The sequence below is a fragment of the Rattus norvegicus genome, chromosome 12, assembly GCF_036323735.1.
Source record: "Rattus norvegicus strain BN/NHsdMcwi chromosome 12, GRCr8, whole genome shotgun sequence".
Lineage (NCBI taxonomy): Eukaryota > Metazoa > Chordata > Mammalia > Rodentia > Muridae > Rattus > Rattus norvegicus.
The window spans coordinates 22704298-22729792 of record NC_086030.1 but is presented as its reverse complement, the minus strand read 5'-3'; the positions used below and the strand labels follow the sequence as shown (position 1 = coordinate 22729792).

At 37.8% G+C, this 25495-nt stretch overlaps 1 pseudogene; it reads left to right on the top strand.

Annotated features, from left to right (window-relative positions):
- Positions 1-444: 444 nt before the first annotated feature.
- Vmn2r116l-ps4 (vomeronasal 2, receptor 116 like, pseudogene 4) overlaps positions 445-25495 on the top strand; it is a 33077-nt pseudogene continuing 8026 nt past the window's right edge.

The following is a 25495-nucleotide window of genomic DNA, read 5'->3' as shown; positions in this document are numbered from 1 at the left end:
TTTTGAATCTTCAGGTATATACTAATTTCATCTTATCAAATGGTGTTTGTGCCAATAGCTTACGGACATCTGTAGAAGAGCCAATCTTCCTCATTTGTGTTGGATTCTTATTTTATTCTTGTGGTGACTTCTTTTTTATTCTTGGACTTGGATGGCAAAGAATACTACAGAATACTACGAGGGAATGAGATGATTCTCAGCCATGTTTTTTCAACAAGTGTTTGTCACTTTTACAGAAGACCTCAGCTGTGAAGCCTGAAGGTACAAAGTGTTGAAATTTTCTCCAGAGGACTGGAAAAAGCTGTCTTGCAATCACTAGGTAGTTCAAGGGACTCCTGTGTCTGTAACTCTTATAAACCCACAGAAGGGCCCACACATTCAGCTGCTGAAAGTGAGCATCTGGCTTCACAGCAGATTACGTTTGTGCTGAAAGAAACCCAGACAATGCCCATTTTGATTTTTTTCCTTTTTACCCTGAAGCTTCCTATGCTCCTATGCAGATTGTTCACCGATGAGTGTTTTGTTTCTTCCACAGACAATGTATACCAGGATGGGGATTTGGTGATCAGTGCGTTCTTACCCCTTTATACCTATCAAAACTCCCAACACACTGAAGGGGCAGAGAGCATAGACGTCAGTTCACGGTAACTGTCTCTTGCCTGATCTACCTAACCACAGTCTCCAGTGTGCACCCTTAACCCATCTCATTTTTTATTCCCACCAGCACTTCTTCCATCAAATAAATTTTTCTTTCCATCCATTATCTCCTATTTTTATGGGTTTAGTCTGAGAAGAAAATCAATCTCTAGCCAGGTCCAACACTTCTGTAACACAGGACGAATGATGTCACTTAGAATACTGTCTTGTGGGATAGGTACAGTTCAGCACTTAGGGTGGCAAAACAATATCCATTTTACAAATACTTTCCACTGAATATTCCTTCTGTGCACTTCCTAATGTTGGTACAGTTGGGTGGGACTGTGCTGACTTTGCCTTATTTCTCAGGAGACTACCTATTCTATTTAGTTTTTTTTCAAACTCTATGAAGATAAATATTTCCTTCCAGCTGTCTTCAAACACTTTGGTATTACGAGATAGGTAGTCTAGGATCTATGGGCAGACAGCAGAGATCTTTGAACTTTCTCTAGGATCTGAAGTATACCTATACAGGAACATTCATTTGACACTTAGCAATGTCACTACAGCAATCAGAGAATTGTTTGCTAAAAGAATGAAACAGACTTGCACAGAATTTGTACAGGTGACTTCTGGTGCTGTGAGCAGAGAAGGTGCTACAGAAAGCAGTAATTGTTCCTCTTGTCAGACACAGATGTGTCAGGTGTTGCCTTTCTAGATATCTAGAAAGAAATACAACTTATCTACTCAGGTTCTCTGATCTTCTCCCACAACTCCTAACTTTTTGCTGATATATTTGCCTTCTCTTTTACTTTCTGTCATGTCTATTTCCATTTTACTATCTGTAATTCTGCCGGTGGCATATGCTTGCTATTTTCATTGTGGTATTCTCTTCTCTGACTAAGAGAGTGATTAAGTCATTCATCTTAGCCTTAAGTAAGCTTGTTTAATATCTTTCCTTTCTCTGTTTGTGTCTCTGTCTCTCTATCTCTCTCCCTCTCTCTCTTTGTGTGTATGTGAGAGAGAGAAAGATAGACAGAGAGACAGACAGACATTGAGCAAGTGAGGTATAGAGAAGGAGTTAGAGAATCTGAGTATCTGTGTGTCAGTGAGGACACATGTATGCCACATGTCACACGAGGACAGATTTATATGATTCCCTGATTTCCACAATATTTGAAACATTGTTTATTTCTCTATGCAGTGTTTGCTAGAAAACTGACAAAGGAAATTTGGCTGTATCCCCATCACATTTGTCTGTAGAAATGGTACATTATAAAAGCATGTTTAAATGAGGACAATTTTGTTGGTTACTGGAATTAAAATTCCTGTCCTCACACTTTCACTGCAACCATTTACCTATTGACCTGTGTCAAGCTCAGTGAACCCTATATTAATTTTAATTCTTATCCATGTCCAAACTTTCGCATTTACCAAATACTACATATACATTGAAATATATTTTAATGCAACCCATTAATTTTTATGTGATTATATTTTTATTTCCAATGCTGACCATGTGGTATTAATTACCTAATCAATTTGTATGCTGCCTCCTGCAGAAGAATATTTCTCACTCTCAACATTCTTTATTTGACTATAGTTATTAGGCTTGTGTTCAGAGCTCATGAACTTTCCCCTGTCACCAGTAGCATGTCTATTGGTTTCATCATACCTTAAGTCATGTTTAGACAGACAGGAGGTTTGTGTTTTGTTCTGAGGCTAGCACTATACAAACGGAGCCATTTTTCAGTCCAAAATTTCTTTATCATATTGCTCACAAACATATTTTAGCTCCACAAAACATATATAATACTTCTTTATATTTAATTTGTGGAACACTATAATTTGTACAATGCACCGTGATCACATTCATCCCCTGTAAACTCTCATCCTCCTTCCAGCCCCACCACTGCATCTTCCAACATCGTTCCCCTCTCATCACACTGCCACACCCTTGTTCTGCCAGGTTAATTCCCTTTCATGCCCTGTATTACTCCCACCTTTTTTCATCTTCTAGAATGCATTCCTGCATGTGCTCATGACAGTTTGATTAACTGAATAATTTTCTTAATCTTCATATTTCAGCTATTTCAAAATTCATTCATTTCTGTTTGAGATTTGAGTTTTTCCCTTAAGAACTCTGAAAAATCCATTGCAATATTTTTTATAATTTTCCATTTCATTTGCATTAGACAATTTTTAATTGTAAATGAAATTTACTCATAAAATGAAGGCAGAAAATTTTAATTTTCTTGACAAAATCTTAAATGTGTCTTTTTTTTGTACATACTGTCTTTAAATACTGGTTTCATAAAATAAATTTCTTCATTCTTTTCTTAGGAATTTATTTTAATGTTTTTTATCTTATTAATTTATTGTAAGAAGATATGTTAATTGTCAGACACGTCAGTTAAAGATTCGTGTATTTGCAGTACAGAGTTTCCTGCCCCATACACATACACTAAGACATTGTATAAAATAATGTTTTCACAATGAAAATATTAAAAACATCGATAAAAATAGATAAAAGCACTGAATAAATATTGAAAGATGGGGGAATGGATATTTACTGATTTTGAGTAGAATTTTAGACAGAAACTAGAAGCCAGCAAGTATGCTAATGTAATAGAACTAAGCAAGTGGAAGATAGCAAGCATCTTGCAAAACTACATGGGGAGGTGTTTTTTTTCTTTTATTGGATATTTTTTAATTCAAATTTTAAATGTCATCCCATTTCACAGTTTCTGCTCCAGAAAACAGCTGTCCCATCCCTCCTCCTCCTGCTTCTCTGAGGATGCTCCCTCACCTACCCACCCAATCCCTCCCACCTCCTACCCTGGCATTCCCCTACACTGGGGCTTTGAGCCTTCACAGGACCAAGGGCCTTTCCTCCCATTAATGCCCAACAAGGCCATCCTCTGCTACATATGTGGCTGGAGCCATGGGTCCATCCCTGTGTACTATTGGGATGGTGGTTTTGTTCCTGAATGCTCTGGGGGGGTCTGGTTGGTTGATATTGTTGCTCTTTTTATGGGGTTGCAAACCCCTTCACTTCCTTCAGTCCTTTCTCTGACTCCTACACTGGGGAGGCCATTCTCAGTCCAATTATTGGCTGCCAGAATCACCCTCTGTATTTGTCAGGCTGTTGCAGAGCCTCTCAGGAGACAGCTATATCAGGTTCCTGAGAGCATGCACTTCTTGGCATCCACAATATTGTCTGGGTTGGATGTCTGTATATGGGCTGGATCCTCAGGTGGGGCAGGCTCTGGATGGCCTTTCCTTCAGTCTTCACACTTTGTCTCCATATTTCCACTTGTGAGTATTTTGGTTCACCCTTCTAAGAAGGTCTGAATGATCCATACGTTGGTTTTCCTTCTTGAGTTTCATGTGGTTTATGAATTGTATGTTAGGTATTCCAAGCTTTTGGGCTAATATCAACCTATCAGTGACTGCATACCATGATGTTCTTTTGTGACTGGGTTACTTCACTTACAATGATATTTTCTACTTCCATACATTTGCCTAAAGACTTCATGAAGTCATTGTTTTTAATACCTGAGTATTATTCCATTGTGTAAATGTACTACATTTTCTGTATCCATTCTTCTGTTGAAGGGCATCTGGGTTCTTTCTTGTTCCTGGCTATTATAAATAAGGATGCTATAAACATAGTAGATCATGTGTCTTTGTTGTATGTTGGAGCATCTTTTGGGTATATGCCCAAGAGCGTTATAGCAGGGTCTTCAGACAATATTATGTCCAGTTTTCTGAGGAACCTAGAGACTGATTTCCAGAGTGGTTGTACCAGCTTGAAATCTCACCAACACTAGAGAAAATTTCCTCATTCTCCACACCTTTGCCAACATTTGCTGTCATCTGAGTTTTTTATTTTAGCCATTCTGTCTGGTGTGAGGTGGAATCTCAGGATGGTTTTGATTTTTCTGATGACTAAGAATGTTGAACATTTCTTTAGGTGTGTCTTGGCCATTCAATATTCCTCAGTTCAAAATTCTTCGTTTAGCTCTGTATCCCATTTTTAATAAGGTTATTTGGCTCTCTGGAGTCTAACTTTGTGAGTTCTTTGTATATTTTGGATATTAACCCTCTATCAGATATAGGATTGGTAAAGATCTCAATCTGTTGGTTGATATTTTTGTCCTAATGACAGTGTCCTTTGCCTTACAGAAGCTTTGCAGTTTTATGAGGTCCCATTTGTCTATTCTTGATCTTAGAATATGAGCCATTGGTGTTTTGTTCAAGAAATTTTCTCCAGTACCTATGTGTTCGAAATTCTTCCCCACTTTTTCTTCTATTAGTTTGAGTGTATCTGGTTTGATGTGGAGGTCCTTGGTCCCCTTGGACTTGAGCTTTGTAAAGGGCTATAAGAATTGGTTGATTTGCATTCTTCTACATGCTGACCTCCAGGTAACCAGCACCATTTGTTTAAAATGCTGTCTTTTATCCATGGGTTGATTTTAACTCCTTTGTCAAAGATCAAGTGACCATAGATATGTGGGTTTATTTCTGGGTCTTCAATTCTACTCTGTTGATCTACCGGCCTGTCTCTGTATCAATACAATACAGTTTTTATCAGTAATGTTCTGGAATACTGCTTAAAGTCAGGGATGGTGATTCATCTCAGAAGTTCTTTTATTGTATAGTTTTCGCTATCCTAGGTTTTTGTTATTCCAAATGAATTTGCAAATTTCTCTTTCTAACTCTATGAAGAATTGTGTTGGAATTTTGATTGGGATTGCAATGAATCCGTAGATTTCTTTTGGCAAGATGGCAACTTTTACAATATTAATCCTGCCAATCCATGAACATGGGAGATCTTTCCATCTTCTAAGAACTTCTTCAATTTCTTTCTTCAGAAACTTAAAGTTGTCATACAGATCTTTCACTTGCTTGGTTAGAATTACCTCAAGGTATTTTATATTATTTGTAACTACTTTGAAAGACATCTTTTCCCTAATTTCTTCCTCAGCCTATTTATCCTTTGAGTAGAGGCAGGCTACTGATTTGTTGGATTTAAATTTTTTTCCGTTGGTGATTTTTTTTTGTCCATGTTTTTTAAATTGTATATTTCTATTTACATTACATTTGTTATTCCATTTCCGAGTTTCCAGGCCAACAATCCCCCTAACCCTTCCTCCTACCCTTCTTTATGGGTGCTCCCCTCCCCATCCTCCCCCCATTACTGCCCTCCCCCCAACAATCCCGTTCACTGGGGATTCAGTCTTGGCAGGACAAGGGCTTCCCCTTCCACTGGTGCTCTTACTAGGCTATTCATTGCTGCCAATGCAGTTGGAGTCCATGTATACTCTTTGGGTAGAGGCTTAGTCCCTGGAAGCTCTGGTTGGTTGGCATTGTTGTTCATATAGGGTCTCAATCCCCTTCAAGCTCTTTCAGTCCTTTCTCTGATTCCTTTAACGGGGATCCCATTCTCAGTTCAGTGGTTTAATGATGGCATTCGCCTATGTCTTTGCCATATTCTGGCTGTATCTCTCAGGAGAGATCTACACCCAGTTCCTGTCACTTTGCACTTCTTTGCTTCGTCCATCTTATCTAGTTTGGTGGCTGTATATGTATGGGCCACATGTGGGGCATGTTCTAAGTGGGCGTTCCTTCAGTCTCTGTTCTAAACTTTGCCTCCCTATCCCCTCCCAAGGGTATTCTTGTTCCCCTTTTAAAGAAGGAGTGAAGCATCTGCATTTTGTTCATCCTTCTTGAGTTTCATGTGTTCTGTGCATTTAGGGTAATTCGAGGATTTGGGCTAATATCTACTTATCAATGAGTGCATACCATGTGTGTTTTTTTGTGATTGGGTCACTTCACTCAGGATGATATTTTCCAGTTCCATCCATTTGCCTATGAATTTCATAAAGTCATTGTTTTTGATAGCTGAGTAGAATTCCACTGTGTACATGTACCACATTTTCTGTATCCATTCATCTGTTGAAGGGCATCTGGGTTCTTTCCAGCTTCTGGCTATTATAAAGAAGGCTTCTATGAACATAGTGGAGCATGTGTCTCTGTTATATGTTGGGGCATCTTTTGGGTATATTCCCAAGAGAGGTATACCTGGGTCCTCAGGTAGTTCAATGTCCAATTTTCTGAGGAAACTCGAGACTAATTTCCAGAATGGTTGTACCACTGTGCAATCCCACCAACAATGGAGGAATGCTGTTCTTTCTCAACATCCTCGCCAGCATGTACTGTCGCCAGAGTTTTTAATCTTAGCCATACTGAATGGTGTGAGGTGGAATCCCAGTGTAGTTTTGCTTTGAATTTAACTTATGACTAAAGATGTTGAACATATCCTTGGGTATTTCTCAGCGATTTGACATTCCTCAGCTGTGAATTCTTTGTTTAGCTCTGAACCCCATTATTAATAGGGTTATTTGTCTCCCTGCAGTCTAACTTCATGTGTTCTTTGTATATTTTGTATATAAGCCCTCTATTAGTTGTAGGATTGGTAAAGATTTTTCCCATCTGTTGGTTGCCGTTTTGTCCTAACAACAGTGTCCTTTGCCTTACAGAAGCTTTGCAGTTTTATGAGATCCCATTTGTCAATTCTTGATCTTAGAACATAAGCCATTGGTGTTTTGTTCAGGAAATTTTCTCCAGTACCTATGTGTTCGAAATTCTTCTCCACTTTTTCTTCTATTAGTTTCAGTGTATCTGGTTTGATGTGGAGGTCCTTGATCCACTTGGACTTAAGCTTTGTACAGGGTGATAAGCATGGATCGATCTGCATTCTTATCCATGCTGACCTCCAATTGAACCAACACCATTTGCTGAAAATGCTATCATTTTTCCATTGGATGGTTTGGGCTCCTTTGTCAAAAGTCAAGTGACCATAGGTGTGTGGGTTCATTTCTGGGTCATCAATTCTATTCCACTGGTCTATCTGCCCGTCTCTATACCAATACCATTCAGTTTTTAAAACTATTGCTCTGTAATACTGCTTGAGTTCAGGGAGAGTGATTCTCCCAGAAGTCCTTTTATTGTTTAGGATAGTTTTAGCTATCCTGGTTTTTTCTTATTCCAGATGAATTTGCAAGTTGTTCTGTTCTATGAAGAATTGGATTCTAATTTTGATGGGGGTTGCATAGAATCTGTAGATCGCTTTTGTTAAAATGGCCCTTTTTACTATATTAATCCTGCCAATCCATGAGCATGGGAGATCTTTCCATCTTCTGAGATCTTCAATTTCTTTCTTCAAAGGGTTGAAGTTCTTATCATGCAGATCTTTCACTTGTTTGGTTAAAGTCACACCCAGATATTCCATATTATTTGGGACTATTATGTATGGTGCCGTTTCCCTAATTTCTTTCTCGGCTTGTTTCTCTTTTGTGTAGGGGAAGGCTACTGAATTATTTGAGTTAATTTTATACCCAGTCACTTTGCTGAAGGTGTTTATCAGGTTTAGTACTTCTCTGGTTTGACTTTTGGGATCAGTTAAATAGACTATCATATTATCTGCAAATAGTGATATTTTGACTTCTTCTTTTCCAATCTGTATCTCTTTGATCTCCTTTTGTTGTGTTATTGCTCTGGCTAGAACTTCAAGTACTATATTGAATAAGTAGGGAGAGAGTGTGCAGTCTTGTCTAGTCTCTGATTTTAGTGGGATTGTTTTAAGTTTCTCTCAATTTAGTTTAATATTAGCTACTGCTTTGCTGTACCTGGCTTTTACTCTTTTTAGGTATGGGCCTTGAATCCCTGTCCTTTCCAAGAATTTTATCATGAAGGGGTACTGAATTTTGTAAAATCTTTTCTCAGCATCTAATGAAATGATCATGTGGTTTTTATCTTTGTTTGTTTATATAGTGGATTATGTTGATGGTTTTCCATATATTAAATTATCTCTGTGTCCCTAGGATGAAGCCTACTTGATCATGATGGATGATTGTTTTGATGTACTCTTGAATTCAGTTTGCAAGAATTTTATTGTGTATTTTTACATTGATATTCATAAGGGAAATTGGTCTGGAGTTCTCTTCCTTTGTTTGGTCTTTGTGTGGTTTAGGTATAAGAGTAATTGTGGCTTCATAGAAGGAATTCGGTAGTGCTCCATCTGTTTTCAATTTTGTGGAATAGTTTGGATAGTATTGGTATGAGGTCTTCTATGAAGATCTGGTAGAATTCTGCACTGAGCCCATCTGGACCTGAGCTCTTTTTGGTTGGTAGACTTTTAATGACTGCTTCTATTTCTTTAGGAGTTATGGGGTTGTTTAAATGGTTTATCTGTTCCTGATTTAACTTTGGTACATGGTGTCTGTCTATGCAATTGTTCATTTCCTCCAGATTTTCAAGTTTTGTTGAATATAAGCTTTTGTAGTAGGATCTCATGATTTTTTAAATTTCCTCTGATTCTGTTGTTATGTCTCCCATATCATTTATTTTAATGTTTTTTTAAAGAATTTGATTCATCACTTTTCTTTTTTTTAAAAAAAGTATTTTATCACTTTCAGTAATTTATTATCATTCCTTTAAAAATCTTTATGGATGTCTGAGTGTATGTATGAATGTGTGTTTGTAAATACGTGTATTTGGGAACGTATTTAGGAGAAGGTGTGTATATGTGTGATTTTATAGTGTGATTACCTGTGCTTGTCGTGTGTTATTGTGTGAGAAGTTGTATGGGAGTGGATGTCAATCTGATTCTGAGAGTTTCATGAGTGTTAGTTGTTAACCAGTTTATGTTTAAGAATGTATAAAAATGTGAGGGTGTGTGTGTGTGTGTGTGTGTGTGTGTGTGTGTGTGCACGCATGTGTCTATCCATGGATGGTGTGATATCAGGCTATTTGTGGAGTTCAGAAAATTTTTTTGTATTCGTGATGTTGGGATTACTGTATAGAAATTTTCACACAGGTCATCCGAAACGATAGCCAGTTCTCTTAATTGTCACATAATTTCTCTCTCTCTCTCTCTCTCTCTCTCTCTCTCTCTCTCTCTCTCCCTTCCTTCCTTTCTTTTTTTGGGGGTGGACATTTTTAATTTACATTTCAAATGTTATTATCTTTCCAGGATTCCCATCCTTAAACCCCCTAACCCATTCACCTCCCCTGCTACTATAAGGGTGTTCTCCCTCCCCAACCAGACCCCCTTCCTGGCTCCCTCCTCTGACATTCCCCTACACTGGATGATCAAGTCTTGGCATGACCAAGGGCTTCTCCTCCTGTTGATGCCAAAGAAGGCTGACTTCTGTTACATATCCAGCTGGAGCCATGGGGATGTCCATGTTTAATCTTGGGGTTGTGGCTTAGTCCCGTTGGTTGGTATTGTTGTTATTATGGGGTTGCAAGCATGTTCAATTTCTTCAATATTTTCTCTAACTCCTCCAATGGGAACCCAGTTCTCAGTACAATGGTTTGCTGCTAGCATTTGTCTCTTTGTCAGGCTCTGGCTGAGCCCCTCAGGAGACAGCTATTTCAGGCTCCTATCAGCATGCACTTCTTTGCTTCGTCAATATTGTCCAGTATTGCTGGGTGTATATATATGGACTGCATCTCCAGGTGGGGCAGGCTTTTAATGGACATTCCTTCTGTCTCTGCCCCAAACTTTCTCTCCATATCCTCTCCTATGAATATTTTTGTCCCCCCTTTTAAGAAGGACCGGAGCATCCACACTTTGGTCATCCTTCTTGAGTTTCGTGTGGCCTGCTGCCACAACATTTCTGCAACCACAATATGAACTTTTTATCTTCTAGCATTTCAAACATTTGTTTCTCCTGTAAGATATGATATAGGAAAAGAGTATGCTATCCATCGCTAGAGGTTTACAATATTCATATTTATCTCATTGCTCCAATATGTGGACCTCAGGAACTGTGAAGTGTGCTATAGACACAGACCTGTTGGGAAAGGCCAGGATCATTGGGAATCTCACATTCAGAATATCTGATTCAGTAGAGCCTGTCTCCTACCATCACTGGTATCTATCTATTTGTCAAATTAAAGAAATTAATCAAGTTAATCATTAAAAGAAAAGGATGATTTCTTTTCTCACACATTTTATTGACAGTGGTAATTAATTGTCCAGAGAAATCTGTTTAATCCTGATAATATACACACAGTACACTTGATGAACTTCAATTTCAAAGGATTGAGTGAACCCATAACCATAGCCATATTCCAGTAATTTTACATCTCTCACTTGTTACAATAAGTGCTCATAAATCCTTAGAAAGCTTGTATTTTATAATTTTAAATTAATTGATAAATTTAATAAAGAAAATTCCTCAAGACATAAAGAAATGAATGAATTCAAGTGAAAACCAGGACATCAATCAATATAAAGATCTTACAGTGTTCTAACAACTAGTGATTTTTAACTTGATTATCAAGAGTTTCAAACACTTGGGGGTTCATATATTTACTGAGAAAGAAAGAAATGAAAATATTGAATATGGCATCATCAAATTGGAAAGGGATTCACAAGACAATGCAGTTTGTCTGTGGAGGAAATGATAAACTAAATATTTTCTACTAATTATTGAATATAGTCCAGCTGAGGAATTCATTCTTCAAGTACAATGAGGACATCATTCCGTTCCAAATCTTTGGATAATACATAACACAGAGAATCACAGTTATTATCCTAATTATACTTGAAAAGTTGGCCTTATCATGAAAGTCACTGTTGCAATTTATTCCTACATCCAATGGATGGATGGATGGATATATATTCAACATTTTCCTTTTATGGCTTCTCATTTTTAGTAAGAAATTTTTATATAACCTTGAATGTATAATCATACAAATATTAATAATGTAAAACAAACAGGTACTAGTAACAAATCCTGAATATATTTTAACAAAATTTTTAGTATACATAAAATTTCACCATGTATTAAAAATACATTATAGGCTCCCAAACCCCGTGGGGCAGACAGCTCATCGCCCAGACACTCCTGAGACTGCAGGGCACGAGAGACTTCCACTACTGCCCACCCTTGCCCACATCCCTGACCCAAGAGGAAAGTGTATAGGGCCTCTGGGAATAGGAAGAGAGGGTCACTCAAGCTGCAGGAACTCTGAGGTCCAGGCTGTGGTCCAGACTGCACCCAGATCTGAAGAGTCCCAGTCAAACAGGTCCATGTACCCAAATCCCATGGGAGGGAGAGCTAGAATTTCAGAGGGGCAGACATGCCTGGGAAGCCAGAGGAGACTACTCTCTGCCCACATTTCTGACTCTAGAGGAAAACGCCTAGCACCATCTGTGACCCATGAAAAGGCCAGGCAGGCACTTTTTGTTGCTTCCTTCACGGGGAGTTGAAACCCAGCTCTAAAGAGAGCCTTCAGGCCTGAGACCAGAGGTAAGACCAACTTTTCTGCTCCAAGTGACCTGCCTCGTGGACTCAGGACACATGCCCACAGGAACAGCTGAAGACCAGTAGACAGGAACGACTACACACCTGAAAGCAGAGCACTCTGTTCCCATAACTGGCTGAAAAAGAACAGGAAAACAGGTCTACAACACTCCTGACACACAGGCATATATAACAGTCTAGCCACTGTCAGAAATAGCAGAACAAGATAACACCAGAGACAACCTGATGTTGAGAAGCAAGCGCAGGAACCCAAGGAACAGAAACCAAGATTGCATCGCATCATCAGAGCCCAATTCTGCCACCAAAGCAAATACAGAATATCCAAACACACCAGAAAAGCAAGACGATCTAACCACTGTCAGAAATAGCAGAACAAGGTAACACCAGAGACAATGTGATGGCAGGAGGCAAGTGCAGGAAGCCAAGCAAAAGAAACCAAGACTACATGACATCATTGCAGCCCAATTCTCCCACCAAACCAAACACTGAATATCAAAATACACCAGAAAAGCAAGATTTAGATTTAAAATCACATTTGATCATGATGATGGAGGACTTCAAGAAAGACATAAAGAACTCCCTTAGAGAATGCAGGAAAACGCAAATACACAAGTAGAAGCCTATAGAGGAATCACAAAAAGCCCTGAAAGGATTCCAGGAAAACACAATCGAACGGGTGAAGGAATTGAAAATGGAAATAGAAGCAATAAAGAAAGCACAAAGGAAGAAAACCCTGGATATAGAAAATGAAAGGAAGAGACAAGGAGCTGTAGATATAAGCATCACAAACAGCATACAAGAGATAGAAGAGAGAATCTCAGGAGCAGAAGATTTCACAGAAATCATCAACACAACTGTCAAAGATAAGGTAAAATGGAAAAAAACACACAGGAAATCCAGGACACAATGAGAAGATCAAACCTAAGGATAATAGTTATAGAAGAGAGTGAAGACTCCAAAATCAACAGACCAGTAAATATCTTCAACAAAATCATACAAGAAAACTTCCCTAACCTAAAGAAAGAGATGCCCATAAACATACAAGAAGCCTACAGAACTCCAAATAGATTGGATCAGAAAAGAAACTCCTCCTGTCACAAAATAGTCAAACCACCAAATGCACGAAACAAAGAAAGAATATTAAAAGCAGTAAGGGAAAATGGTCAAGTAACATATAAAGGCAGACCTATCAGAATCACACCAGACTTCTCCCCAGAGACTATGAAAGCCAGAAGATCCTGGACAGATGTCATACAGACCCTAAGAGAACACAAATGCCAGCCCAGGTTACTGTATCCAGCAAAACTCTCAATTAACATAGATGGAGAAACCAAGATATTCCCTGACAAAACCAAATTTACACAATATCTTTCTACAAATCCAGCCCTACAAAGGATAATAAATGGTAAAGCCCAACACAAAGAGGCAAGCTACAGCCTATAAAAAGCAAGAAACTAACCATTTTGCAACAAAACAAAGAAAAGCACACAAACATAATCTCACATCCAAATACGAATATAACAAAAGCAACAATCACTACATCTTAATATTTCCCAACATCAATGGACTCAAGTCCCCAATAAAAAGACATAGACTAACAAACTGTATCCTCAATGAGGACCCTGCATTCTTCTGCCTACAGGAAACACACCTCAAAGACAACGACAGACACTACCTCAGAGTGAAAGGCTGGAAAACAACTTTCTAAGCAAATGGTCTGAAGAAGTAAGATGGAGTAGCCATTCTAATATCAAATAAATTCTCTTTTCATCTAAAAGTCATCAAAAAAGATGAGGAAGGACACTTCGTATTCATCAAAGGAAAAATCAACCAATATGAACTCTCAATCCTAAATATCTATGCTCCAAATACAAGGGCACCTACATACATAAAAGAAACATTACTAAAGCTCAAAGAACACATTGCACCTCACACAATAATAGTAGGAGATTTTAACACCTCACTCTCATCAATGGACAGATCATGGAAACAGAAATTAAACAGAGACATAGACAGACTAAGAGAAGTCATGAACCAAAAGGACTTAACAGATATTTATTTAACACTCTATCCTAAAACAAAATGGTATAACTTCTTCTCAGCTCCTCATGGTACTTTCTGCAAAATTGACCATATAATTGGTCATAAAACATGCCTCAATAGAAATGGAAAGATAGAAATTATCCCATGCGTCCTATCACACTACCACGGGTTAAAGCTGGACTTCAAAAATAAAAGGGAAGAACACCCACATATACATGGAAATTGAACAATGCTCTACTCAATGATAACCTAGTCAAGGAAGAAATAAAGAAAGAAATTAAAGACTTCTTAGAATTTAATGAAAATGAAGGTACAACATACCCAAAATTATGGGACACGATGAAAGCTGTGCTAAGAGGAAAACTCATAGCTCTGAGTGCCTGCAGAAAGAAACAGGAGAGACCATGTATCAGCAGCTTGACAGCACACCTAAAAGCTCTAGAACAAAAAGAAGCAAACACACCAAGAGGAGTAGAAGGCAGAAAATAACCAAACTCAGAGCTGAAATCAACCAAGTAGAAACAAAAAGGACCATAAAAAGAATCAACAGAACCATAAGTTGGTTCTTTGAGAAAGTCAAGAAGATAGATAAACTCTTAGCCAGACCAACGAGAGCACACAGAGAGTCTGCCAAGTTAACAAATTCAGAAATGAAAATGGAGACATAACTACAGAATCAGAGGAAATTCAAAATATCATCAGATCCTACTACAAAAGCCTATATTCAACAAAACTTGAAAATCTGCAGGAAATGGACTATTTCCTAGACAGATACCAGGTTCTAAAGTTTAGTCAGGAACAGATAAACCATTTAAACAATCCCATAACTCCTAAAGAAATAGAAGCAGTCATTAAAGGTCTCCCAACCAAAAAGCGCCCAGGTCCAGATGGGTTCACTGCAGAATTCTATCAGACCTTCGTAGAAGACCTCATAGCAATACTATCGAAATTATTCCACAAAATTGAAAACAGATGGAGCGCTACCGAATTCCTTCTATGAAGCCACAATTACTCTTATACCTAAACCACACAAAGACACAACAAAGAAAGAGAACTTCAAACCAATTTCGCTTATGAATATCCACGCAAAAGTACTCATTAAAATTTTGGCAAACCAAATCCAAGAGCACATCAAAACAATCATCCACCATGATCAAGTAGGCTTCATCCCAGGCAGGGAGGGATGGTTTAATATATGAAAAACCATCAATGTAATACATTATATAAACAAACTGAAAGATAAAAACCACATGATCATTTCATTAGATGCTGAGAAAACATTTGACAAAATTTAACACCCCTTCATGATAAAAGTCCTGGAAAGAGTAGGAATTCAAGGCCCATACTTAAACATAGTAAAAGCCATATACAGGAAACCAGTAGCTAATATTAAACTAAATAGAGAGAAACTTGAAGCAATCCCACTCAAATCAGGGACTAGACAAGGCTGCACACTCTCTCCCTACTTATTCAATATAGTTCTTGAAGTTCTAGCCAGAGCAATCAGACAACAAAGGAGATCAAAGGGATATAGTTTGGAAAAGAAGAAGTCAAAATATCACTATTTGCAGATGACATGATAGTATATGTAAGTGATCCCAAAAGTTCCACCAAAGAACTACTAAACCTGATAAACACCTTCATCAAAGTGGCTGGATATAAAATTAAGTCAAATAATTAAGTAGCCTTCCTGTACAAAAAAAGAGAAACAAACCAAGAAAGAAATTAGGGAAACGACACCTTTCATAATAGTCCCAAATAATATACAATACATCAGTGCGACTTTATCCAAGCAAGGGACCTGTATGGTAAGAACTTCAAGCCTCTGAAGAAAGAAATTGAAGATCTCAGAAGTTGGAAAGATCTCCCATACTCATGGATTGGCAGGATTAATATAGTAAAAATGGCCATTTTACCAAAAGCGATCTACAGATTCAATGAAATCCCCATCAAAATACCAATCCAATTCTTCAGAGAGTTAGACAGAACAATTTGCAAATTCATCTGTAATAACAAAAAACCAGGATAGCTAAAAGTATCCTCAACAATAAAAAGACTTCTGGGGGAATCACTATCCCTGAACTCAAGCAGTATTACAGAGCAATAGTGATAAAAACTGCATAGTATTCGTACAGGGACAGGCAGATAGACCAGTGGAATAGAATTGAAGACCCTGTAATAAACCCACACATCTATGGTCACTTGATTTTTGACCAAAGGCCCAAAACCATCTAATGGAAAAAAGATAGCATTTTCAGCAAATGGTCCTGGTTCAACTGGAGGCCAGTATGTAAAAGAATGCATATCGATCCATTCTTATCACCCTGTTGAAAGCTTAAGTCCAAGTGGATCAAGGACCTCCACATCAAACCAGATACACTCAAATTAATAGAAGAAAAAGTGGGGAAGCATCTCGAACACATGAGCACTGGAGAAAATTTCCTGAACAAAACACCAATGGCTTATGCTCTAAGATCTAGAATGGACAAATGGGATCTCATAAAACTGCAAAGCTTCTGTAAGGCAAAGGACACTATTGTTAGGGCAAAACGACAACCAACAAATTGGGAAAAGATCTTTAGCAATCCTACAATGATAGAGGGCTTATATCCAAAATATACAAAGAACTCAAGAAGTTAGACTGTAGGGAGACATGTAACCCTATTAAAAATTGGGGTTAGGAACTAAACAAATAATTCACAGCTGAGGAATGCCAAATGGCTGAAAAGCATCTAAAGAAATGTTCAACATCTTTAGTCATAAGGGAAATACAAATCAAAACAACCCTGAGATTCCACCTGACAGAAGTCAGAATGGCTAAGATCAAAAATTCAGGTGACAGAAAATGCTGGCTAGGATGTGGAGAAAGAGGAACACTCCTCCATTGTTGTTGGGATTGCAGATTGCAGATTGTGTAGAACCATTCTGGAAGTCAGTCTGGAGCTTCCCCAGAAAATTGGACATTGAACTACCTGAGGAGCCAGGTATACCTCTCTTGGACATATACCCAAAAGATGCCCCAACATATAACAAAGACACGTGCTCCACTGTGTTCATAGCAGCCTCATTTATAATAGCCAGATGCCCTTCAACAGAAGAATGGATACAGAAAATGTGGTACATCTACACAATGAAATATTACTCAGCTATCAAAAACAATGACTTTATGAAATTGATAGGCAAATGGATGGAACTGGAAAATATCATCCTGAGTGAGGTAATGCAATCACAGAAAAATACACATGGTATGCATTCATTGATAAGTGGCTATTAGCCCAAATGCTTGAATTACCCTAGATGCACAGAACACATGAAAATCAACAAGGATGATCAAAATGTGAATGCTTCACTCCTTCTTTAATAGGGGACCAAGATACTCTTCACAGGGAATAGGGAGGCAAAATTTAAAACAGAGGCAGAAGTAACACCCATTCACAGCCTGCCCCACATGTAGCCCATACATATACAGCCACCAAACTTAATAAGATAGATGAAGGTAAGAAGTGCAGGCTGACAGGAACTGGATGTAGATCTCTCCTGAGAGACACAACCAGAATATGGCAAAGACATAGGCGAATGCCAGCACCAAGCCTCAGAACTGTAAACGGATCCCTGTTCAAGGATTCAGAACATGAGTGAAAGATCTTGAGGGGGTTTGAGACCCCGTATGAACCATGCCACCCAACTAGAGCTTCCAGGGACTAAGCCCCTACCCAAAGAGTGTACATGGACTGACCCTGGGCTCCAACTGCCTAGGTATCAATGAATAGCCTAGTAAGGGCACCAGTGGAAGGGGAAGTCTTTGTCCTGCCAAGACTGAACCCACAGTGAATGGGATTATTGGGGGGGGCGGTAATGGGCAGAGGATGGGGAGTGGAACACCCATATAGAAGAGGAGGGTGAAGGGTTAAGGGGATGGTGGCCTGGAAACCTGGAGAGTGCATAACAATTGAAATGTAAATAAGAAATACCCACTTTAATAAAGATGGAGAAAAAAGAATGAAAAAAGAGAAGAAAAGAGAAGAAATAAGTTATAAATACTACTGAAGCTGGAGTGCTTAGTTTCATATACAAAATGTGAAATGTAACTTGAATACTTAATACTGCATGGTGTAAAATCTTCAATGGCTTCAGTGTTGATTATTATTTAGATATATTTTTCATTTTTCTTCTTCTAAGGTTTTTCTTACATTTATTATACAGCTCTCCCCAAGATCACATAACTTTTTATTAATTTTATTTTTCATGGATATTTTATGTATTAACATTTCAAATGTTATCCCGTTTCTGCCCTCTCCCATATCCCCTTCACCCTCCCCCTGCTTCTATGAGGATGCTCCCATTTCCACCCATCCACCCCATCCTCAGCACACTGGCATTACCATACATTGGGGAAACAAGCCTTCACATGATCAAGGGCTTATCCTCCCAGTGATATTGGACAATGCCATCCTCTGTCACATATGTGGCTGGTGTCATGGCTCGCTCCCTTTTTACTCATTGTTTGGTGGTTTAATCTCTGGGAGGTCTGGTAGGGTTTGGTTGTTTCCTGTGGTGTTGCTAACCCCTTCAACTCCTTAAGCGTTTTCTCTAACTCCTCCATTGGGTTCCCCATGTAAAGTTCAATGGTTAGCAGCAACCATCCTCATCTGTACCAGTAGGGCTCTGGCAGAGCCTTTCAGTAGACAGGCACATCTGCCTCCTGTCAAAAAGCAGTTCTTGGCAACAGCAAGAGTGACTGGATTTGGTGGCAGCATATAGGATAAATCCCAAGGTGTGGAGTCTCTGGATGGCCTTTTCTTCAGCCCCTGATCCACTCTTTGTCCCTGTATTTCTTCCTGAAAGTATTTTGTGCTCCTTTATAAAAAGGAATGAATCATCTGCATTTTGGCCTTCCTTCTTCTTGAACTTCATATGATCTGTGATTTTTTCTCAGGTATTCCAGGTTTTTGGTCTAATAAACACCAAGCAGTGAGTGTATACCATGCATTTTCTTTTGTGAATGAGTTACCTCACTCAGGATGATATTTTCTAGTTTCATCCACTGCCCTATGAATTTAATGGAGTCATTGTTTTTGATTGCTGAGTAGTACACCATTGTGTAGATGTGCAACATTTTCTGTATCCATTCCTCTGTTGAAGGGCATTTAGGTTCTTTCCATTTTCTGGATATTTTAAATAAGGCTGCTATGAACATAGTGGAACATGTGTCCTTGTTATATGTTGGAGCATATTTTGGGTGAATGCCCTTGACTGGTATATTTGGGTCCTCAGTTAGTACTATGGTGATATTTCTGAGGAACCCCCAGACTGATTTCTAGAGTGGTTGTACCAGCTTGAAATCTCACCAACAATGGAGTGTTCCTCTTTCTCCTCATCCTCACCAGCATCTGTTGTCACCTGCATTATTGATCTTAGCTGTTCTGACAGGTGTGAGGTGGCATCTCAGGATTGTTTTGATTTGCATTTCCCTGATGACTAAGGATGTTGAACATTTATTTAGACAGTTCTCAGCCATTTGATATTCCTCAGCTGAGAACTCTTTGTGTAGGTCTTTACCTTATTTTTAATAGGATTATTTGATTCTTTGGAGTCTGTCTTGATTTGTTTGTATAAATTAAATATTAGCCTTCTATCAGATATAGAATTGGTAAAGAATTTTCCAAATCTGTTGGTTGCCATTTTGTCCTATTGAAAGTGTCCTTTGACTTACAGAAGCTTTTCAATTTTATGAGGTCCCATTTCTCAATTTTTGATATTAGAACATGCATCGTTGGTGTTCTGTTCAGGAAATTTGCCCCTGTGCGTTTGTGTTTGAGGCTCTTCCTCATTTTCTCTTCCATTAGTTTCAGTGTATCTGGTTTGATATGGGGTCTTTGGTCCACTTGGACTTGAGCTTTGTACAAGGTGAAAAGAATGGGTGAATTTGCATTCTTCTACATGCTGACCTTCAATTCAACCAGCACTATTTGTTGAAAAGGTTGTCTTTTTGCATGGATATTTTTAGCTCCTTTGTCCAAGATCAAGTGACCATAGTTGTGTGAGTTCATTTCTGGATCTTCAATTCAATTCCATTGATCTACCTGCCTGTCTCTGTAGTAAAATAACACGCAGTTTTTATCACTATTGCTGTGTAATACAGCTTGAGGTCAGGGATGGTGATTCCCCCATAACTTCTTTTATTGTTGAGAAGAGTTCTCATTATCCTGGTGTCTTTCCTTTTCCAAATGAATCTTCAAATTGCTCTTTCTAATTCTATGAAGAATTGCATTGGAATTTTTATGGTGATTGCATTGAATTTGTAGATCGCTTTTGGCAAAATGGGCATTTTTACTGTATTAACCTGCCAATCCATGAGCATGGGAGATCGTTCCATCTTCTGAGATCTTTGGTTTCTTTTCAGAAACTTGAAGTTCTTTTCATACAGATCTTTCCCTTGTTTGGTTAGAGTCAAATAGTTATACCATTTGTGGCTATTGTGAAATGTGTCATTTCCCTAATTTCTTTCTTAGCTTGTTTATCTTTTGAGTAGAAGATGGTTACCGATTTGTTTGAGTTAATTTTATAACCAGCCAATTTGTTAAAGTTGTTTATCAGCTGTAGTAGTTCTCTCATGGAATTTTTGGGGTCCCTTAAGTGTACATTCATATCATCTGCAAATAGTGATATTTTGACTTCTTCCTTTCAAATTTATCCCTTTGACCTGATTGTGTTGTCTACTTGCTCTCAATAGAACTTCAAGTACTATATTGAAGAGGTAAAGGGACAGTAGGCAGCATTGTCCAGCCCCTGTTTTTAGTGGATTGCTTCAAGTTTCTCTCTATTTCATTTGATGTTGGCTTCCAGTTTGCTGTATATTGTTTTTACTGTTTAGATGTAAACCTTGAATTCCTTATCTTTCCAAGACTTCTAACATGAAGGGGTGTTGAATTTTGTCAAATGCTTTCTCAGCTTCCAATGAGATGATTATGTGGTTTTGTTCTTTGAGTTTTTTAAGTAGTGGAGTATATTGATGAATTTCTGTATATTGAAATATCTTTGCCTCCCTGTGATGAAGCAGACTTGATCATGATGGAGGAACGATTTGATGCGTTCTTGGATTAGTTTTCCATGTATATTATTGTGTAAATTTACATCAATATTCATAAGAGAAGTTTGTCTGAAGTTTTCTCTTTGTTGGGTTTTTGTGCGGATTAGGTATAAGCATAATTACGGCTTCAAAGAATGAATTGGGTAGTGTTTTTTCTGTTTCTATTTTGTGGAACTGTTTGGACACTATTGATATTAGGTCTTTTATGAAGGTCTGGTAGAATTATACACTAAGCCCATCTTGTCCTGGACTTTTTTTGTTGGTAGACTTTTAATGACTGCTTTTATTTCTTTAAGGGTTTTGGGACTGTTTAGTTGGTTTATCTGAGCCTCTTATTACTTTGTTATCTGGTATCTGTCCAGAAAGTTGTCTATTTCTTCCAGATTTACCAGTTTTGTTGAGTATAGGCTTTTGCAGTAGGATCTTAATTTTCTGAATTCTCTCAGTTTCTTATGTCTCCCTTTTCATTTATGATATTGTTGATTTGGATACCGTCTCTCTGCTTTCTGTTTGCTAAGGGTTTATCTCAAAGAACCTTCTCCTGGATTTGTTGACCCAGTGAATAATTCTTTTTGTTTCTACTTGGTTGATTTCACCTTTGAGTTTGATTATTTCCTGCTGTCTACTCTCTTGGGTGAATTAGCCCCTTTTTCTTCTAGAGCTTTCAGGTGTGCTGACAAACTGTAAGTCTAAGCGCTCTCCATTTTTGAGGCACTGAAAACTGTTATTAACACTGCTTTCATTGTATTCCATAAGTTTGGCTATATTGTGCCTTCATTGTCATTAAATTCTAAAAAGTCATTAATTTCTTTCTGTCTTCTTTGACCAAGTTGTCATTGAGTTAAGGATTGCTCAGTTTCCATGTGTATGTGGGATTTTTGATGTTTTTGTTGTTATTGAAGAACAATCTTAGTCCATAGTGTTCTGACAGAATGCATAGGATTATTTCAATCTCCTTGTATCTATTGAGGCCTGTTTTGTGACCCATTATTCGGTCAATTTTGATACCATGCTGTGCTGAGAAGAAGGTATATCCTTTTGTTTTAGGATGAAATGTTCTATAGATATCTGTTAAATCCATTTGATTCATAATTTCTGTTAGCTTCATTTTCTCTCCATTTAATTTCTGTTTCCATGGTTTGTCCATTGATGAGAGTGGTGTGTTGAAATCTCCCTTTCTGTGGTGCACTGTGTTTGTGCTTTAGTAAATTTTCTTTTATAAATTTCTTTATTCAAATTTATAAATTTATGTAAAATCATAAAATACTTGCTTTCTAAGATCAGCTCTGGGTAACAAACCAACTATTTAGGTATCATACCGTGTAAATAAGAAAAACTTTGAAATAAAAAAATCAGTCTCATCTATGCTCAATTATTTACAAAGGCATTTGTCCCCATAGGAGCTGCTAAACAAGACAGGAACATGTGCCAATGACACATGAGCAATCTTGGGAAAGAAGATGCAGTTCAAACATTGAAGCTCTGAGAGGGTGTGTTCATTCACTACATAAAAGTGAATGTATTCAGTTGAACGACCCAATGGTGATTTGAGATAATGTTCTAATGATCCCTATGTTTTCTACACAGGATTAACCCGCAAAACTACCAATATGTGATGGCCTTAACTTTTGCCATAGAGGAGATCAACAGAAACCCCATTCTTTTACCTAACATGACGCTTGGATATAATATTCGCAGTGCTGGGTCCATTGAAAGTGAGACAGTAATAAATTTACTCAAGTGGCTCACAGGGCAGAACAGACTCATTCCAAACTATACATGCAAAACCAAGGAAAAAATCTGTGGCTGCAATCACAGGAAAAACATGGGAAATTTCTTCCTTAATTGGAATATTTTTGGGTCTTTATAAATATCCACAGGTGAGATTAGATGCATGAGAAGAAAGGAAAATATTCTCATTTGATTCCATAATTTGTGTACCATGAAAAATCATAAGGGAATGATTCATTTTTGTATGATTCAAAATAATGGTATTGGACTAGAATACAGCAAAAAATTACAGTGCAACCAGGAGGATAAAAGTTCGGATGCCAGCTTCAAACTTACTCTAATGACAGCAAACCAGATAAAAGATAATCCCTGTGTCCACCTTACTTCTCTCCAGGGCAAAAGAAATGAAGCCCAGGGAGGAAGAGAGACCCTACCTCAGAAGAATATGTGGAAAAAAGTAGAGAACACCTGCTGCCCTCTTTTAGCCTTCACATGCATATATATGCTATATGCACTGTAGAAAGCTGGGCACACACATTTTTATGCACACACACACACACACACACACACACACACACACACACAGAGAGAGAGAGAGAGAGTCAATGGACCAGCTGTCCAAACATTCTTTAAAATACATAACTTTAAAGCTACATACTTTGAGATATTACTATATTCACATTTCTTCTGATTGAAATGTACATACAGGCCTTAAGATATACACACATGTCTACAATAAAATAGAGTATTTCAACTCATTTTCCAGAATCATATCTCAGTACTAGACTTGACTATAAATGAAAATTTGGATCTCTAAACTTTAAGTCACTGTTTCATATGCAGATTTCCAGAACCTCCTCATTAATGTCCATCCCTAATTTTATTTTTACAGCTGAGCATTGGACCTTTTGAAACAAGTATAAATAACTCTGAGAAGTTTCCTTTTTTGTATCAGATGGCTGCCAAAGAATCTTCTTTGGCCTTAGGCATGGTCTCATTGTTTGTCCATTTCAGATGGAATTGGGTGGGGCTGGTCATCTCAGAGGATGAGAATGGTGTTAACTTTGTCACAGACTTGATTCCACAAATGGAAAGAAACACAGTCTGTGTAGCCTTCATGGAATTTATCCCAGTTACTCACATGATGGACCTGGATAACGCTTATGAATACCATATTCGGATTATGAGATACCCAGCCAAAGTTGTTATCGTTTATGCTAACACTGACTCTTCCTTAGGTGTGTTGTTTAGAAGATGGGAATATATACTTCCATGGAGAATCTGGGTGACCACTTCACAGTGGGAAGTCGTCACTTCTATGAGACATTTAATTCTTGACTCATTCCATGGGACTCTCATCTTTTCACAACGCCAGGGTGATATTTCTACTTTTAAAGAGTTTGTAAAGACAGTGAGACCTTCCAAATACCCAGATGACATTTTTCTTGCCAGACTGTGGGAGATTTACTTTGATTGTGCAATATCTAATGCTACCTGTAAATCATTAAATAATTGTTCATCTAGAGGTAACTTGGGATTGTTACCTTGGTACCACTTTGACATAGCTGTAAGTACTGGCAGTTACCATGTATACAATGCTGTATACGCTGTGGCCCACACCATGCACAAGATGCTTACACAAAAAGGAGACCTACAAGGAATGAAAAACGGAGGCAGCATGGATTTTCCCCCCTTGAAGGTAATGCTTTTACTTTTGATTCTCTAGACTGTCACCAATGTAACTTTTTGAAATTGACCCATACATACTCTAAACAAATACAATGGGGATCTTTCTAGAAGACAAGTTTTCTAGACTATTTAACTGACTGGAAGAAAAATCTATACCTGGGTGAAATTGAGAGTCAACTTCCCAATCATACAGAAATAAAAACCAAGATAAAAAAATGTTTCTGTTAAAGGTGCTGTCAGTCTCATACCCTTCTAAGGTTCTCAACAGTAAAATCAGAATCTTTTCCCACCTTGTTCTTATATTTGAAAAGGAGTGGCATCATATTTAAGGTCCTAAAAATTGTACAGTACCAGCAAGTGAAATATTCTTAAAATATCTCATTAAATTGTATCAACTAATCAACTATAGATTATTTCTTAAATTTGTTACATTTGCTCTCATAAAATATGTGGACAAAGGTCATATATGAGAAAAGGTTTCTTTTACTTCAACTAAGACATTATAGACCAGATCAGGATGGACTCAATTTGACAGTATTTTAATGAAGCTTGCCACATAAACTTCCATAATGAAAAGCAGTAAGCTATGAGTATGCTATTACACAGCTGGCTCCCTTCAGTATATTCAGTTCAGGAACAGATTATGAAATGAACCTGCTTTAATTAAGGATGGGTATTCACACCTCACTTAACCCAAATGACAAAAACTCACATAGACATAATCAGAGTACAAAATATCCCAGACAATTTTACACTGATAACACAAAACCAGATGCCTGTAGACTATCAGTCATATATGCAAAATATCCATGCTCACCAGTGCTCACCAGTGCTGAAAACCATTAGGATGTATTAGCAACAGTAGATTTATCTAACTATCCTGTTAAAATACTATTACGGTATTTATGATGTCAATTAAATATAAGTGTACACATTACACAATCATATATGCCTAATGTTA